The sequence below is a fragment of the Ambystoma mexicanum genome, chromosome 3q (assembly GCF_040938575.1).
Source record: "Ambystoma mexicanum isolate Mex_15411 chromosome 3q, UKY_AmexF1_1, whole genome shotgun sequence".
In the NCBI taxonomy this organism is placed as follows: Eukaryota; Metazoa; Chordata; class Amphibia; order Caudata; family Ambystomatidae; genus Ambystoma; species Ambystoma mexicanum.
In genome coordinates, this window is record NC_090926.1 from 230,994,197 (window position 1) to 231,010,615 (window position 16,419).

At 45.3% G+C, this 16,419-nt stretch overlaps 1 protein-coding gene across 2 annotated transcripts in view; it reads left to right on the plus strand.

The window, feature by feature from the left end:
• Positions 1-16,419, plus strand: part of LOC138582361 (glycoprotein-N-acetylgalactosamine 3-beta-galactosyltransferase 1-A-like) — a 345,304-nt gene that overhangs the window by 64,384 nt on the left and 264,501 nt on the right. For both annotated transcript variants that reach the window (XM_069653618.1, XM_069653617.1), the window contains exon 2: positions 4,512-4,598. The gene's annotated coding sequence lies outside the window, so the exon portion shown is untranslated. The remainder of the gene's footprint in view (positions 1-4,511; positions 4,599-16,419) is intronic.

Genomic DNA, 16,419 nt, shown 5'->3' on the forward strand with positions numbered 1-16,419 from the left:
GCCTTTAGCTAATACACAGATTGCCTTTCACCCTAGAGAGGTGTTATGTGCTTTTTCACCCTCTGGAACATCCCCAACAAGCAGGCCTCTGGGGGCCCTGTGTGCATCTTTATCCTCCCTACTGGTCACCCTGTTTAGTGCATTCAGACAGTTCCCATGCCTTAGAAATCTGTTTTCCCCGTCCTCACTCTGGCTGTGGGTGCAATATAGACTAGCTTGACACACCGTCAGAAGCCAGCCCCGATGCCAAAATGTTTTAATGTCTTGTGCAGCCAGTCCCATCTGACCGAGTCAAATGCCTTGACTGCGTCTAATGGGGCCACTGCGCAGTCCACCCTAAGGAGTTTAGGAATATTGCATGGTGAAGTCTACTTAGATTCCATGAGGTGCTCCTACCCGGTACATACCAAGTTTGGTCAGTGTGTATCAGGGCCACAATCACTCTACATTTGCCAATAGGGCTGTGAGAATCTTGCAGTCCTGATTGACCATGGAGATGAGCCTATAAGAACCACAATATAGCAGGCAATTGCCAGACTTGAGAATAGACACTATGGGTGATTCCCTCAAGCTTTGGGGCAATACTCCCATAAGCCTCTTCTAGCATCTCTAAGAGTTAAGGTGCTAGTATTTTTGCATGTGTTTTGTAAAATTCCCCTTGCAGTCTCTAGCCCTCGGGTTTTGGCAGTCAGTAAGGTTGATGTTACAGTACGAATTTCATCCAGGGTGAGCGGAGCGTCCAGCATCTCTGCTTGCACTATATCCAGCCTTGGAAAGTCCATCTGAGCCAGAGCACCTCTGATGTCTTTCACAACCTTTTGGCCATGTCGAGTACAAGGATTCATAATATCTTGAGAAGACCACATTGATCTTGCCCAGAGTATTTACAGTGGTGCCTCTCTCACAGTTAATGATGCTAATCGTTTCCCTTGGCTCTTTCCTGCGGCATAACCATGCCAGTAGTCTTCTGCGTTTGTCCCCTTCTGCGTGTATTTGATGAAATCAAATCTACTCGGCCTTTCCCATTCTCAAATGCATTTCTGACGCAGTGCTGTTCATTCCACCGTCCCTTCCTCCTGCCCTTCCCCGCCACCTTCTGCTGCCACAATAGCGGCCTCTGTGTCCTTGAGTCTCCAGGATATACTTCCTGAGACAGCCTCATCTTTCCAATAGCCCCCCCTCGCATTACAATCTTAAACGCGTCCCATAAGGTGCTAATTTTCTTAACACTGCTGTATTGGTCTCAAAGTACTCCCCTATCTTATCCTCCAAGTATTCCCTGCGCAGTTCTTGCTTGCTCTGCCAAGGAGGGCTTTGCAATAATCTAAACACAGCATTACAATGGCTCTAACCAAGGCTTTGCAGTTCTTACTGGTGACGTAGGGGTTCACCAGTCTGAGTAACCTCAAATGGTATCAGGATTTTTTAATGACATTTTCCACATGGGGTTCTGCTCCCAGTGACTGATCTGCTAACACTCGCAAAGTTTTAACCTGACCCGAGAGTCTTGATACGATGCCCATCAATAAAAAACTCTTGACTATTCAGGTCCCAATTTTGTCCTCGCTTGAGAGGATCCAAAGACCAGTAATTCGGTCTTTCCACTGTTAAGGCAAAGCTAATGTTCTGTCATCCAGTTGCTCACTGTTCAATAAATGCTCTGCATGATTTTTGAATACTCAGTGTAGTCTCCACTCAATTCAACTAGCAACTGAGTGTCATCGGCATAGTTTGTAAATCTGGCCCCTACTTTGTCCAGGATGTTACACAGAGGACGCAGGTGAATATTGAAAAGTGCAGGGGAAAGACTGGCTCCCTGAGGGACTCAACATGTGGACAGTATTTGTGCAGAGAATGCCTGTCCCCAACACACTCTCGACGTCCTACCGAACAAGGACTTCATCCACTTCACTTCTAGTGGCGAGCAAAGACCTACCGAAGATAGTGGGGCCAATAATTTCTTATGGTCCAAAAGGTCAAAAGCTGCCGCGATTTTGGCATGTGCTGCTGTGATTTTTATCTATCAAGACTTGTTGGACTTTGGAACAGTCATCCATTGTAGGGGAGAACAGGTCTGATTTAAAGTGGGGTTTCTCTAAGGTTTTCAAGGTTTCGAACAATTTCCTGGTATTATTAGAGGAGCCCTCAATTTCAGCATCAAATAAGTTTTTCCTAGTTTTAAAATTGTTATCCTTATACTCCTTGTCTATGTTCTTCCAAATGCAATCAAGTAATGAAATTGGGTGATAACTTTCAGGACTGTCTCTTCCCCCTTTTTTTATTTATAAAATGGAACTATTGTTCTGGGGACTTCCCCTGCGCGAATAGCGGCATTAAAGACTACTCAAAATGGGAACCCATATGGCCATTTTATCTCTGTAGAAGTCAAAGGCTATCGAATCGGTACCTGCTGCTTTCAATTTATTTTTGTGAAACCAATGCCCCTTCCACTTCTTCTCTAGAATATACAGTTCATCTTTGGAAACCCTGATTTCTCCCATTTTGGTACTTAAAATACTATTGTTGTTTTGCATGCTTCCATGCTGGCTCACACCCTCCCGAAGAGTATATACAGCCTGCCTTCAACCAAGGCTACCTTAAAAGGCAAAGGAGGTATACCTGTTGGGCTGTACCCTTTTCTCCTTTATGATCGAGATCATTACTGTTCTAGTAGGCGTCTGGGGCGGCGTAGGAGCTATAGGGCGCCAGTCTTTAACCCTTCATTCTACTTGGGTGCCAGGCTTTCACTGCATACAGAAGAATGGACACCTGACCTATCGCTCTATTTGTCCATCTTTGCTTTCATTGACATGCACTTTTGCTTATCAGTCTATTCTTGTCGAGGCCACTCCTTCCCTTCGGGCTTGGAATTTTCAGTATTACTATTGCTCAGTTTGCTTGGAGAGAGCGTTTAAACACTTTCCCCACAGGATTGGAAGTCTGAAACATCACTAAAGCCTACATACAATCCTCCTTCCCACCGCCCTTTCTGCGATGCTGTCTACATCCATTTCATAGTCCTGTGCTATACATGCATAGATGTGCCTAATACCCAGTGTTACTCGCAAGTCATTCACTTCAATGTTAACCAGGCCATCCTTCATCCCTTTTGATAAATGTATGGGCTTGACGAGTGGTCGGAAGTTTCAAGAAAAAAAATCATCAAATTGAAAAAAGGATGCCCCAAACAAGGAGCTGAAGTAATCGGAGGCTAGCAAAAAAACTTCTTGGGCGAACGTGTCAGTAGTCTAGACCAAAAGGTTAATTGGCATCTGTGGAAATCCGTGTGTAAGATAGAGCTCAGATGTTCAAACCCTAGCAGGACTTATCAAGCCCCTCATCCTTGTGAGTTTAATAACAATGAAAAGCATTGAGAAAGGAAAGTTACACTTGTCTTTGACAGGGAAATAAATTAAAATGGCCGCAGAGATTATTTTCCTAAAAATGAAAGCTATTATCATTATAACCCTTAGAATGTTTTAAGAAAAGTTTCTTACAATTGTTCAAGTTCACGACTGTACAGATCAATTTACCACACAAATCGGTTTGGATAGTCTTTGAGTCTTTATAATGCTGCGTTCCAAGGCTATGGGCAGCGCACAGCAAACTCCCTCCAATCTATACATTTGAATTAACCTGCCAGTGTCATGTGTGTTTTTTAGGTACAGTGTAGAGGCGGGGGCGGGGGGTTTAAGGAGGAGGGTTAGACTACATTTGCCTGGTTTTAAAAACAGTACTGTTATTGCTTCCTAATTTCCTTCATAGAAGGCGTGTTCTTTGTAGTCTTGGGGCTGGATCTCTCCCTTATCTGCTGTATTAATCCTCCCACTTTTTTGTCTGTCTCATGTTCTTTAAGACATTTACTTCTGCTTTAGACAGATTGTGCTCTACCGTACACCTTTGTTTTGTGATTGTATCCAGTTTTACCAGCTCTTCCATAAATGTTTGTGAAAATAATTATGGTCGGCTGGTGAGGAAAGTGCTCTCATGAGTTCAAACCCGTGGAATGATTCTCAATATGGGTTCTCGATAGGAGTTGTTGGCCCAAATGTAACTTCCACATGAAAGACAAACTGTAACTTTAACTTTTGTCCCATTGTGTATGATCCATTATGCTCCAAATGTCTTATAGATGTGCCCAAATGCTCCTTTATACACAGACCAAAACACAGAGAATTAGGTATGGCACCATTGAGCCTAGGGAGTCCGCAGAAGCTCTTGGTATCAGTTTGTGTTCGTTAATCCATCTCTTCTAGGTTACAAGCAGGCGCTAAATGGCTCCAGCTATGTCCTGTTTCACTGGTGTCACAATGGCAGATTACTTCTTGGGTCCGAAGCATGCATCCTGTGGTTACCGCCCCCCCCTCCCCCGGGCCACATGGGTTTTTGCTTTGTTTGCATACATTAACACTGCATGCCCTCCATATAATAACTTGATAGCGCTTACATGACCTTTTGCATAGCATATTGATCTGTTGGACACTAACCTGGTAATTCCTTTTGCTTTATAGCTGTTAGAAACCGACCCTGCAATCACGTCGCCTGGAAGACAGCTGCTGGTAAAGCAGGAATAGAGCAGTACTTCTACACACTGGGAGGTAAGAGACTTTATATGTAATTTCTGACAAAGAAAGGCTGCAAACATCTCTTTCACCCATGCCCGGACAGTGGTTTGCCCAGAATTTAGTGAGTGGATTCTTTATCCACCCGCTGCGACAGTTTATTTAACCCGAAAACAAGTCTGTTAAAAATGTGTTATTGCCCACTTTGCCGAATGGTAGTTTTGCCGAAGGTTTTATTACCGCATTTTTTCCCCACAATTTTATAGATTCGTTTTGTTAAGGTATCTAGAAAGAGTGTGGGGGACAAAACGGGGAGTTGCCAGAGAGTCACCCCCGCTTCTTTTGCAAATTGCCATTGGCAAAAAGAAGGCAAACCTTCATGGATCAAGAAATTCGACTTTCTAGATGCAAAAAGCTGCATAGAGTGCAAGGACATACTATCTGAGAAAAACGTCCTACTTTCTTAGGATAACATTCAATGTTTTTTTTTTTACTGAGCATATTCTGCATACAGCACTCTGCACAGGAGCTTCACACAGACCACCCCTTTGGTGTTGGTCAATCTTCTTGTGTGGCTCCAAAGTCTAAATTCTCATCTGGTTCTCTTTTCGAGTAGCAACTAACAGATGGCTTCTAGTTATCCAAGTATATCTACTGATGGGAGCCCTTGGCCCCACATCTTGTCTACCCCTCTCTGGGTGTATGTTCCCTGCCTTCTCATCAAATGTATACATCCTACCCTGTCTATCCCAGCTATCTATGGAAAAGCTGCTCCATGGATTCTCACGAACTTCTGGAGTGTATCGTTGTTTCACACTTTAACATAACATATTCATCTATATGTGTTGTAATTATCCAGTGCCCTGTTCTCACCTGGTGTTTTGCATTTATTTGAAGCAAATTTGCTTGCCCCCAAGTACACTCGTGCATGCCTCTCAACGTTTTGTTCTAAGTGTTTATCAATTACAAATATTCTCTATTCTTAAGTGCACAATATTTCCCATCATACAGATCAATCAAATGGTGTGTATAGGCTTTGAACCTCCTACAGCCCCCATCTCACTAGTTACGTGACCCCCAGCTTGAGCCGGACCTCCTTAAGCTCCGGAAACTGCTCACAACTCTGCTCTTCTCTACCTTTTCCCCCTCTTCCCCTTTCTTGCTAATCACCCCACTGCCGCTGTGACCAGTGGCCTGATCCTCTTGAACCTTACAGGCTCTCAGGTTCTTCCTCTGCCATTATCAGCACCCCCCCCCCATTGCTGGGCCCCTGAATCATGACTCTGCATGCCATCCTTGAGAGCAGCTGCTTGTACTAGCACTTAGCCTGAGGTGCTCCTCCTGGCTCCCTTAAGCACTTTCCTCTTGGGCCTTCTCCACTCCTCTGCTCCACCGTTTGATCCCCCTCCCCCGCACTTCTCTTCATTGCACTTGCACGGCCAAATGCCACAAAGCCTAGCACGACTGTGTGTGTATGTGTATATATATATATATATATATAATATATATTCCCTGTTCCCTTCCCATTTGGCCTTTTGGCACTTTGAACACACAATCGTGTTGCATAAAGCACCTTACAAATGATCGATAAATAAATCTACTCCTTAAACCAGAGCAATATGATATCACTGTAGTATAAATCTTAGAGCCTCCCCAGTGCGACAATCCAAAGCTTTTTTTTCCTGCAGATGGAGGAATGTGCACCTTAGTAGAAAAGGAATCCATTTGGCTGTTGTGAAGATCCAACTAGAAGTCCCTTATCCGTAATGCTTGCATAAACATTGATAAATTAGTAAGATTACCTCTGCCTCGTTATTATCCACACTTGTGGAGCCTCAGCAATTAAGGTGTCAATCTCATTAAGAAACTCTGACACCAAGGTAGCGACATGAACATTTAAGATGTGTATGCTTCCAAACCTCTTAGCTCGGCATCAACCATTTTATAACATCCCAACACCTTTGTTCCACCAGATCCGGTCGACTTTTAACAACATTAGTTTCTCAATCAGCATTGCCATTGCTCCAGGGCTGTTCATAAAGATAGAATTAAAGACCTGTTTGAGTAGACTGCTGAAGAAAGGAACACTCCAGCCCCAACATGGCGTGGCCTTCTGGACTGCCCCTGTATGCTTGTCCGATGCAGTAGCTTCACCTGTTGTCACCGCTAGAGGGAGCAGTTGCCCTAGAAATACAACCAAACATACCACATAACGAATCTTCCCTCACGCACTTTGCCCATGTACATGGGCATTGAAACTAGTATTTAAATGACTAGGCTGTCTTTCATTAGCGCTTTTTAATTTGAAACTTTGTTGAACTGGAACGGTTTTGGCACGAGATTGTTTTAACATGAATGCTTTTGTCTTTAAAAAAGTGAAAGCAAAGTCTGTGCTTTAGCTTTCACTTTGTTAAATTATGTTAGAGTGTCGTGTTGAAGGAAATCGTGCTAGGAAATTGCATTGCTGTTTCTTGAATGCGGAGAAATGCTTTCTGTTTCCCTTGCTGCTTCTGAATTATGAATGTCTGCAATGCAGTCCATACCCGTGGTTATGGATTACGTTCCGAACATTGTGATTGGCTGAGAGGAGCTCAGCTATAACTTCCATGTGCCCATAATGTGTCTGTATTAGACTCCCAAACTATTTTCTCATCCATCCGTCACATTCATATTCAGTGGTCTTCAAAGAAACACCAACAGGTCTCCCTGATCCAGTTTATCGCCATCGAATAGTAATCTGTCTCATTGCAAGCCTGTATTGTGGATATCCAGTTACACCCCAACACACTCCTCTACCAACATCTTCATGCTACCAACAAAGAAGAATCTGTCACCCAGAAATATTGCAAACCAATACAGCAACGTTAAAATATGGAGAAATTACTATAATTAAACTGGACGACCAACCAGACATTGATGGGCCTGCTTAACTGGTTTTCTGGGTCTACACACAACTATATGGCAGTTGCAGGTCCCTCCGGTTGTGACCTTTGAATATATCCGTTATAGCTTTCGTTGTATGTCTGCCCTTATCTTTGACATCTCTCCAACAATCTAGCAGTTAAGCCCCTGCCAATATCAGCAGCTGCCCCTTCGTTTTTTAAATCATTCTCACCACCTCAATTCTACTCGCGCCCAAACCCATCATCTGACTAAGCAACTATACTAATGGTCTTAACTTGTACTAAGCTTTTAGATAGTGTGAGATGCCAGAGTAACAAAGACAGACACACTGGGGTGCTTCACAATGCTTTTTATTTAAATAATGAGAGGGATTGGAAGAAGACCTCACTATCCCTAACTCTGAGGGGTGTCCCTGCCTCAACAAAACTAAATAATGTACCAGTCTTTGGCAGGATGCCAAAATGAAATGTACACAGTCCTGTGTCCAAAACCTACTCTGTCCCTCACATTTAATATACCACAAAAAGATTACTTAGGAAAAAAAACAATACTTTTCTGTCTTCCTGCAGCTGTTTCATGATTCTTATGCCTACAGTTCTTGAGGTAGATGTTATTTGACAGGGGTCACTCCCCTTCCCTGGTCTTTAACCACTCTCAGGACTTGGAAACCCAAGATGCCAGGGGGATACTCCCCTTCCATGGTCTTTCCTTATTTTGTGCGTGTTGGTCACTTGGTAGGATCTCCTACCCAAATGCACAAAAAGCGATTGTCATTGGACCAAACCTTTACCCAGTTAGAAACGGTTATAAGCATAGATTCCTCATGGTGTCTTGGGTGGCCTGCAGTCTTGTCATACATAAACAATGATATGCCTTTATATGTTTGTGCCCGTTTCCCCCAGCCCATTTGAAAAAGCAAGTATGTGATTTGTGGTGCCAACTTGCCAGCTAACCTTTTCCCCAGCACGTTAGAAAATTCAAGTATAAATTGCCTTCAATAGTTGGCAAATGTTTATATTCGCTTTGCCTTCACACACCCTTTTCCTGCACTTTACTGCTTGTATGACCCTCAGACTAAAAGGGAAGGTCTCGAGTCATTCTTCTCCACCATCCGGCAAATTTGGCACCAGTTTCCAAAGCTCTGATTCTCTGGGCTCCTTCTCTACGTTTGTAGCAGACTAACTAATTCCTTGGAAGGTATGGACGGTTAAACGTTCTCTTTCCGTCTGTATCCTGCCTCCCAGTTCCACTGGATTACGCGAGGCCACTGCTGGTTGTGCTGGCGAACGCCGTCTGCACTCACGCCCTGCTGCTTAATGTGTCCCACTGCTAATGAGCTGTTCTGTTGCGTTCGGCTCAGTCGGCCAGCCTTCTCCGTAAGAAGGCTTGTGGGGCTCAAGTGCCGGTCTCCTCTCCTCTTCGGATCACAGTTGCTGCTCGTATTCACCCAACATCTTTTCTCATTTGGCCCGCTTTGCCAGCATTTCACACCGTCCTTCCTGTCAGTACAATCTCTTCTTCCTCAGTGGTTCCCACCATTCGGGTACCCAGAAGCACCACCTCCACGACTACCACTGCTTCTGCCAATCTCTCCATGCACGTTATTTTCACTGCTGCTACTTTCTTCCAACCAAAATCCCAGTCCTTCTTTCCTTTTCTTATTGACTTTATCAATCAAGATTTAAAAAAAGGACTAAAGTTTTGGATGTTGGCTTTCCCTCCTTTTCCCTCCGATGCAGCCTCCTTTTCCCAGTGTTTCTAGATGGAGGTTTTGCTTTACTATAATACATATACCTCTATGGTATATATGGATTTAATTTGTAAGAGGTGGGATTTTGTAGTATTTGTCATGGTTTTGGTGTGGGAACTCCATTCCTTTTTACTGATTCTGGCACGAAGTCTCCTGATTTGTCACAGTAGAAAAAGCTCTCCTCTTGTGGTCAAATGCAATCGAAATGTTGTGATATTGGATTGATTGCGAGTCTGTTTTTCTTTTCAAAGCTATTTGTCAAACTTAATTGCTATCTGAATTTGTAATCTATAACTTGAATACTGAAAACCTTGAACACAGGATTGGAACTGAAAATGTGTTTTTGCGGTTTCACATATGGATATCAATAGTTGTTTGTGTCTGCCAACGTAAAGGTGAGTTGGGCCATTCGTTGAACGATAAATCCATCCGACTCCCCACTACATATGAATCCTCTGGCATCCTTTCTGTGAATGCATCTTTAAGTGATCCACTCAATGTTAGTTATTTTTGCCTGTTGAAGTGTATATATTTGAAGAATACAAAACCCTGTAGGAGTTCCTTGCAGAACATACTTAAGTAAATGAAAATGTATTAATGATAACTGTGTTGCATTTATCGGCTTTAAAAACATCTAACTGGCCGTCTGGTAATTTAAGGACCTCCACAAATGTAACTATCCTTTTCAATCAACAACAGTTTTCTTAATGATTTCATCATGCGGGCATCCCAAATACTTCCCCCGGGGCAGCCATGCAGAGGAGTCTTTCAGCTTCTGGGATCTCATTCAGCTCGAAGTCCATCTCGTCCACACTTCTCTTCTAATTATTATCCCATTTATTTCGATGGCCTGCCACCCCCTTGTACTGACAGTGCTTGGTGCAGGTGGGGGGACATAAAGGGCTCAATGACCTTTTACCTGACTGCAAGCAAAGCCGGGCGATAGGAAGAGGCAAGAGAATCCAATGGTGCCACAACCCACCTTCAGGCAGTCCAGTTATTCCATCTCTTCGCAGGTCCATGCTGAAAGCCCCTTCCCCAGACTCCTCTGCAAGATAATCTTCATTGCAGTGTCCCCTTCATCTAGTACCAAGTAGCTGGCTGAAGTTAAGAATGTCAAGCACCCTTGTTCTGTGGACATTGAAAGTGTGGTTGCCAGGTGTCTCCTAGCAAATTTTTGATTCTAGTGTTTTAGGTGGAAGCAGATTGTAGAAGGCTTCTAGTCGTCTGTCCTTCACGCTCTCTGGATCACAACTGGAATACAGTAGTTATATATGTTGTTTGAGTCCAGCCCGCCGTACTAAAATGCTACCATAGTGCGTGCTGTGGTTTCTGATGCCTAGGCTGCTGAATGGTTTAACCAGTATCCAGTGATTTGACTGACACGTTTTTTCGATGGATTGATTAACTGAAACAAATCCATCTAAAAGCAGATTTTTATCATTTTTTATTTGGCTATTTTTTACGATAGATTTTTTTTTTTTCTTTCTGTAAAAACTCCACCTAATTTGTTTTCGGTAAAATCACAGTGAACCCGTTTAACCACATGCAGGATGCTTTCGGATGCTGTGGGCCTTGTTGATATGGACCTGAAAGGGTGGTGATGTAGTATTTGGCAGGCGGAGGGTGAGCTTGGAGGGTGAGCTTGGAGGGTAGCAGAGACAGTTCAGTGGGGCAGGCACAGGGAAGTTGGAGGTTTGGGAAGGAAAGCACGGCGGTCATGTGTGGTGTCCCTTTCCCCTCTCTCCCGAAAGGAAAGACATGGTGGATAATTGCATGAAAGCATAGGATATCAGGGGTGCTTCTACAGGGCATTAGGCGGGCTCCCTTAAGTTCCCTTGTAGCAATAACCGATCATGCCGCTGGAAGCCAAGCCCCCCTACCCCCCCCCCCCCCCCCCCCAAAGCCTGAATCGCTTGTGCATAAGCCAACCCCTGCCAGGGATAGGCACCACAATTAATGAAGAAAAGGCAACGGCGCTAAAAGCAGATTTAGGCTTGCGAGAAAAAAGTCCTTCGCTTTAAGTGGCCTTGCCTTTTCTCCCTTTTTTTGAAATTGTTTTTTTTTTTTAATGTAAAGCTGTTCCCAGCCAGGCACCCCTGAAATGCAGGGATCAGTGCCCTCGAAACTCCGGGTGAGTGTGATGATTGCAGCCTCTCTGGGATGCCTGGCGGAGGTTAGTGCCACACAAAAGGAAGAAATGATGAGACGGGAGGTGACACCTATCCCACATTGCCGAAATCAGGCCCTGCCCCCTTAGGCCACCCCTTTGGAGACCCCCGTCCCCCCCCCAACCTCCCCACCGCTCGATTTCACATGCCCTAACACAAGGAAAGGGTCCGGTGATTTGTTGCTCATTCTGTAATTCTTTTTTTTTTTTTTTTAGAAGGTGAAGCGCAAACTGGTCGGTCTAATGATGTCGGCATTAATGCACCCATAGTATTGAGACCCAGGAGAATTTGAACCTAGACCCCTGTCTTTAAATGATGTTTTCTCATCATTCAGTGGGTCTACTACACAATGGCTCACCCGACCCAGGATTCGCTCTAAAGAGCTAGCGCACGCTGTATTTGCCTGATACATAGCAGCCCGGTCAAGTGGCACAGCGCGCTTGCTTTGACATTGGTGCAGAGTCCCGACATTGGTGCTTCGAATCCCGGCGGGGCCAAACTCAGCCTTTCATCCTTCCGAGGTCGATAGAGGTCGATAAATGAGCACCACACACCGTGGGTAATAATAAGCAGCGGTCAGATAGCCGAGGGTTCGTAGCGCTATATAATTGCCAAATATATCCAACGGGCGAAGTGAGGTGTAAGGGTGACTACTTACAATTCTGCATTGCTAATTCACTGGCCTATGCACCACTTGTTGCTGTTCTACACCCACGGAATGTTCGACTCCCGGAACACCCAACAACCCTGGTTATGCACATTGCTACTTGGACAATCTCTTCTTGCAATTTGGAGTAACTCTGACCTCCCAGTAAGGACATTACTTGCCCTCTTGCCCTTTCCAGGACTCCAACAAGTTTATTTGATTTGCCAGGTTCTTCACCTCTTCTGACCTTGCTTCAAATTTTGTGCCATGCTTTGTTTTCAATGGGCCTGGCTACCTCTACTGATGCATTCGTACGGCACTAGGTACTTCCCGACTTGAAGCGCCTTCTCACCGGCCCCCCTCCAACCCCTGAACTGACAGTTTTTTTTTTGTGGTGCCTATAGCTCCAATCGGTTTGCAAGCTCACTTAATTACATTTAGTTGCAAGAGATGGCCATTGGCAAAAGAAGTTCGTGCGCTAGTCCTTTTTCTCCTCGTTAATTTCGCCTTTCTCTAGTCAAGTTACCTCTAAGAGCACTTGAGGCCGGGGGAAAGGGGATACAAAGGTGAGGGGGCGTGGGGGGGGGGGGGTTAAGAGGAAAGGTGGGGGGGGACACAAGCAGTACCTTAAGTGGCTAAAGAAAACGAGTCAGGGCTTATCAAGGGGCTTGGCCTAAGGGGGTAACCTTACAGAGAGCCCCCCCTCCACCCGCCAGGGAGCCCTTTGCAGAGATCAGTACCCTCTCCTCTGTGGGGGAGGAGGTGCTGATCTCTGCATCTACTTACAAAAGGGATGCCTAGCAAGGGACTGCACAACCACCAGGCATTTCTGTAGCTAAGAGATCACTGCATCTCTTAGCTAAAGAAATGCCTTGCAAGGGACTGCACAACCATTGAAGCTGAAAAGGTGATGCTCTTGTGGGAGCTTCTGGCGTTTAGAAAAAAAGGCCTCGGTTTCCAGAGGCCTCACCTTTTTCTTCATAATGGTGGTGCCAGCTCACAGCCATCTCTGGTGTCGTCGCCACCCTTATGGAAAAAAGATATTTTTTTCTGAAGCCTGACGCACTCGCTCCACTTTTTGTCACAAAATCAATATGATCGGCTGAGGATTATTTGTTTTAGAGTTGGGGTTGGCTCCATCCTAGTGACCAGGGCACTCGTAAGTTAAAAATGCAAATGCTCTTTATTGTAGTTTCAGCACCTATGAATTTCTTCATAAACCTGTGCATTTTGCTTGCTGTATTGTCCTGCTCCTTTTCCCTTTAGCCATTGCAGCACTGACTTGGCTTGTATTTCTAACGTTATCCCAGACAGACCACTCCCTGATTGCTGCCATTTTTTCATTCAAGTAAAACGGGCACAGGACAATTCCTAAAAACACGCTTGCCAGTGTGTCATATTTTTAGCCGCAGTAAAAATTATAGGTTTACAGCCATACCTTTTTCGTTTGGCCACACTTCTTGGCAGCTATGTAAATTACAATGGATGATATGGTTGTTGCTTCACGTGACTTCTAAATCTTTCCTGGATCGTATCCTCCAGAGCAATTATACAGGGCCGGGAGGTTGCCTTTGTATGGTACAGAGATGACGGATATCCCTCCAATGGTTCTTCTACCGCAGGGGTTTGCAACCTGTGACTCTCCAGAATGTATTGGACTACAACTCCCATGATCCTTCATCCTTGACCAGGTTGACTAGAGCTCGAAGATCAAAACATCTGGAGAGTCACATGCTGCAGATACGAGTCTGACTATCAATACTACAAACTGGAACAGATGTCCTGCAACCTTAGCAGTAATTTACTAAGACTCCATGGCTGGAGAGGTCTGGCAAGTTGCATTTGATCATTTGCAAATTTGTCCCCCCAATATTCTCCAGGCAGGAGCACATTTTCAAATGAGGAGTCCGGTCCATTCAGATCCAACAATATTCTGTTATGGAGCGCAGAGCGCAGGGACAATCCCAGGCTCTTTCCTTGAGGCCCTTGCTTCTCCGGTGATCAAACGGAAATGGAAGCCTGTAGTCAGTAAATTAGTGTTTCCAAAAAGGTTGTGGAGCTGTTCCCATGTGCAGCCTGCCCCTACTCTAAAGATGCAAGACAGCTGTGCCCTTGACGGCAAGTCTTCCAAGTCTGCTTTTTGTTCCAGGTGAGGCTGTTGTAGCCCTGCCACTTGCCTAATTGCCACCAACACCCTTCGCTGAATTCTGATGCAGCTGTCTTCGTGGTGCCCTGCGCATCTGACACAGCTTTGGGTTTGTGGTCATTGACATTCCAGGATGTCCCTGTTTTTTGGGTCCACGCTCCTGGGGTCCACCATTACAGTGGTCTGTGATGACTTTTAGAACAATGTGAGTTTCTCATTCAAGGATATCTACTGAATTGTAACCAGTTTCCTTGTCTGTGACGAGGTGACTCAGAAGCTTCATTGTCCTGCATTCCTCGTGGGTACTTACCGGGCTATATTTAACGGAGCTAGTCCCGAAGAATGGTGCTTCGCAAATCTTCCTGTTACCTGTGGCTTTTTACCTGGACTCTGCTGATCCGTCAGTGAATGTTGACCAAAGGATTTCATCGGATTGGAAATGTCTTTTGACCGGTGCATTTTCCTCCACCACAGTGGTCTCATTCAACTGTAGCTTTGTTTGAATGCCACGGTCTTTGTTCTATGGGGTGCATCGTGGCATCCTGGACGATTCGCCCATTTCTCTGCTCCATGAAATTGTTGGACGGCACTACTCCTGAACCGGTTCGACCGGATTTTGCCTTACCTAAGCCACTTGGTCGCTTTCCATCTTCAGTGGCCCGAGGGGGTTTTGCACACACCAATACTGAATTGTGCAGATCCAGGATTGGAAAATGGTAGCAGTGAAGGGAGCAGGGTGGTCAGGATGTTAGCATAGGATCTTTGTTATAAGGGGCCAGTGTTCCATATCTTCCCTTGCAGCTGGAAATTGAATTCTTTTGAAGAATTGTGGGTGTTGCTGACATACGCTTTCTGATTCAGCCTGATTCAGTACGGCCCTCTATGTAATGGCATCATGTCCCATGGAAGTAGACTCACTGTAACAGTAAACAAGTACAATTGTACTGGAATGGGGTGCCGGGCTCAACATTAATATGACCTGTGTAGCTTATGCTTGTAGCTCAGAAGAGCTTGCTTAGTTTCACACCAACAGCTACTTTTGACTCTTCAGGGCAACTGGTTCCAGACGCGCCTACCTTCCTGATAATAACACTACTTTGAAATGTGCATAAAGGAGCATGTAGAAGTCATGAAAAACATCATGGGTCCTATTTAACGAGACAAATCTCCCAAGGACGTTGTATTTGTGGCACACCATATACTAGCTCCTAGTTCCACAGAGGCAGCTTCTGCTTTTAGCTCCTTCTGATGACATCCTTATTTCGAACCCTGGTGATGCCCTGTGTGCCATTTTGAATGGCCTGTCCAACTGCCTGAACCCTTTTGCCTGCACCCTTCCCAGTTAGCACTACCCCTTAATGTCCCATTTCTGCCTGCACCTTTCTTTGCCCAGCAATCTTTCGTACCTTTACGAACTTGCCTGTAACGCTCCCTGCATTCATTCCATTTGCGCCTGCAATGCCCTCAACTCCTCACCCCCCACCCCCCCCTTACAGTAACACGCTGCCTGCAATATTCTCTTCATGGAACTCTCTGCCTGTACCCTACCCACAACCATACAATGCATTTTAGCCTGATATGCGCTCTATCCGCACCCTGGCTGGATCTTTCCTAGACTGCAATCCCCCTTCGACACCCTGCCTGCACCCCTCTGCCAGCCCCTTTCGCAGCAGTGCCGAAATGCAAGCATACTTCAGCTGCATTCTAAGGGCTTGCTTCCTCCTGCCGTGCCCTACATGCGATTTTCCTCGCACAGGCAGTGCGTCGTCCCCCCCCCCGCCCTCGTGTGTACTTCCTCTGAGCTTTTTTTGCATTGTGCTTAGTTAGCATGAGCTTCCTCTGCAGCGTGGGCCTCAATCACCAGTGCCCTATCTGTGAACTGTGCTTACTGTAGCAGAGCCTTGAGTGTGTCGTTCCACCAGAAGTGTGCTTAATCTGGGTTTCCCAGAGTACAACCGCATCAATGTGAGCTTCATCGATCTGTGTCCACCATGTAGGATTTCTTGATCATTACCCATAGTGCAGTGGGAAAAGTCTGTTATTCGCAACTTGTGGGAAAAGGTCTGTGTCTTCCCCCACCTCCCCTGTGATGTCCTCTTTAGTTGTAAAGTCTTCTTTCTATTGTTTGTTAGGAAAGGCAGACCCTATCTCCATTCTGTTATGGTGTGGGTTGCAACCCACGTGTGGATAGTCGGAGCTGATGCCCGTGCGCACGTACGCGCCTGATTAGTAAAGAGAAA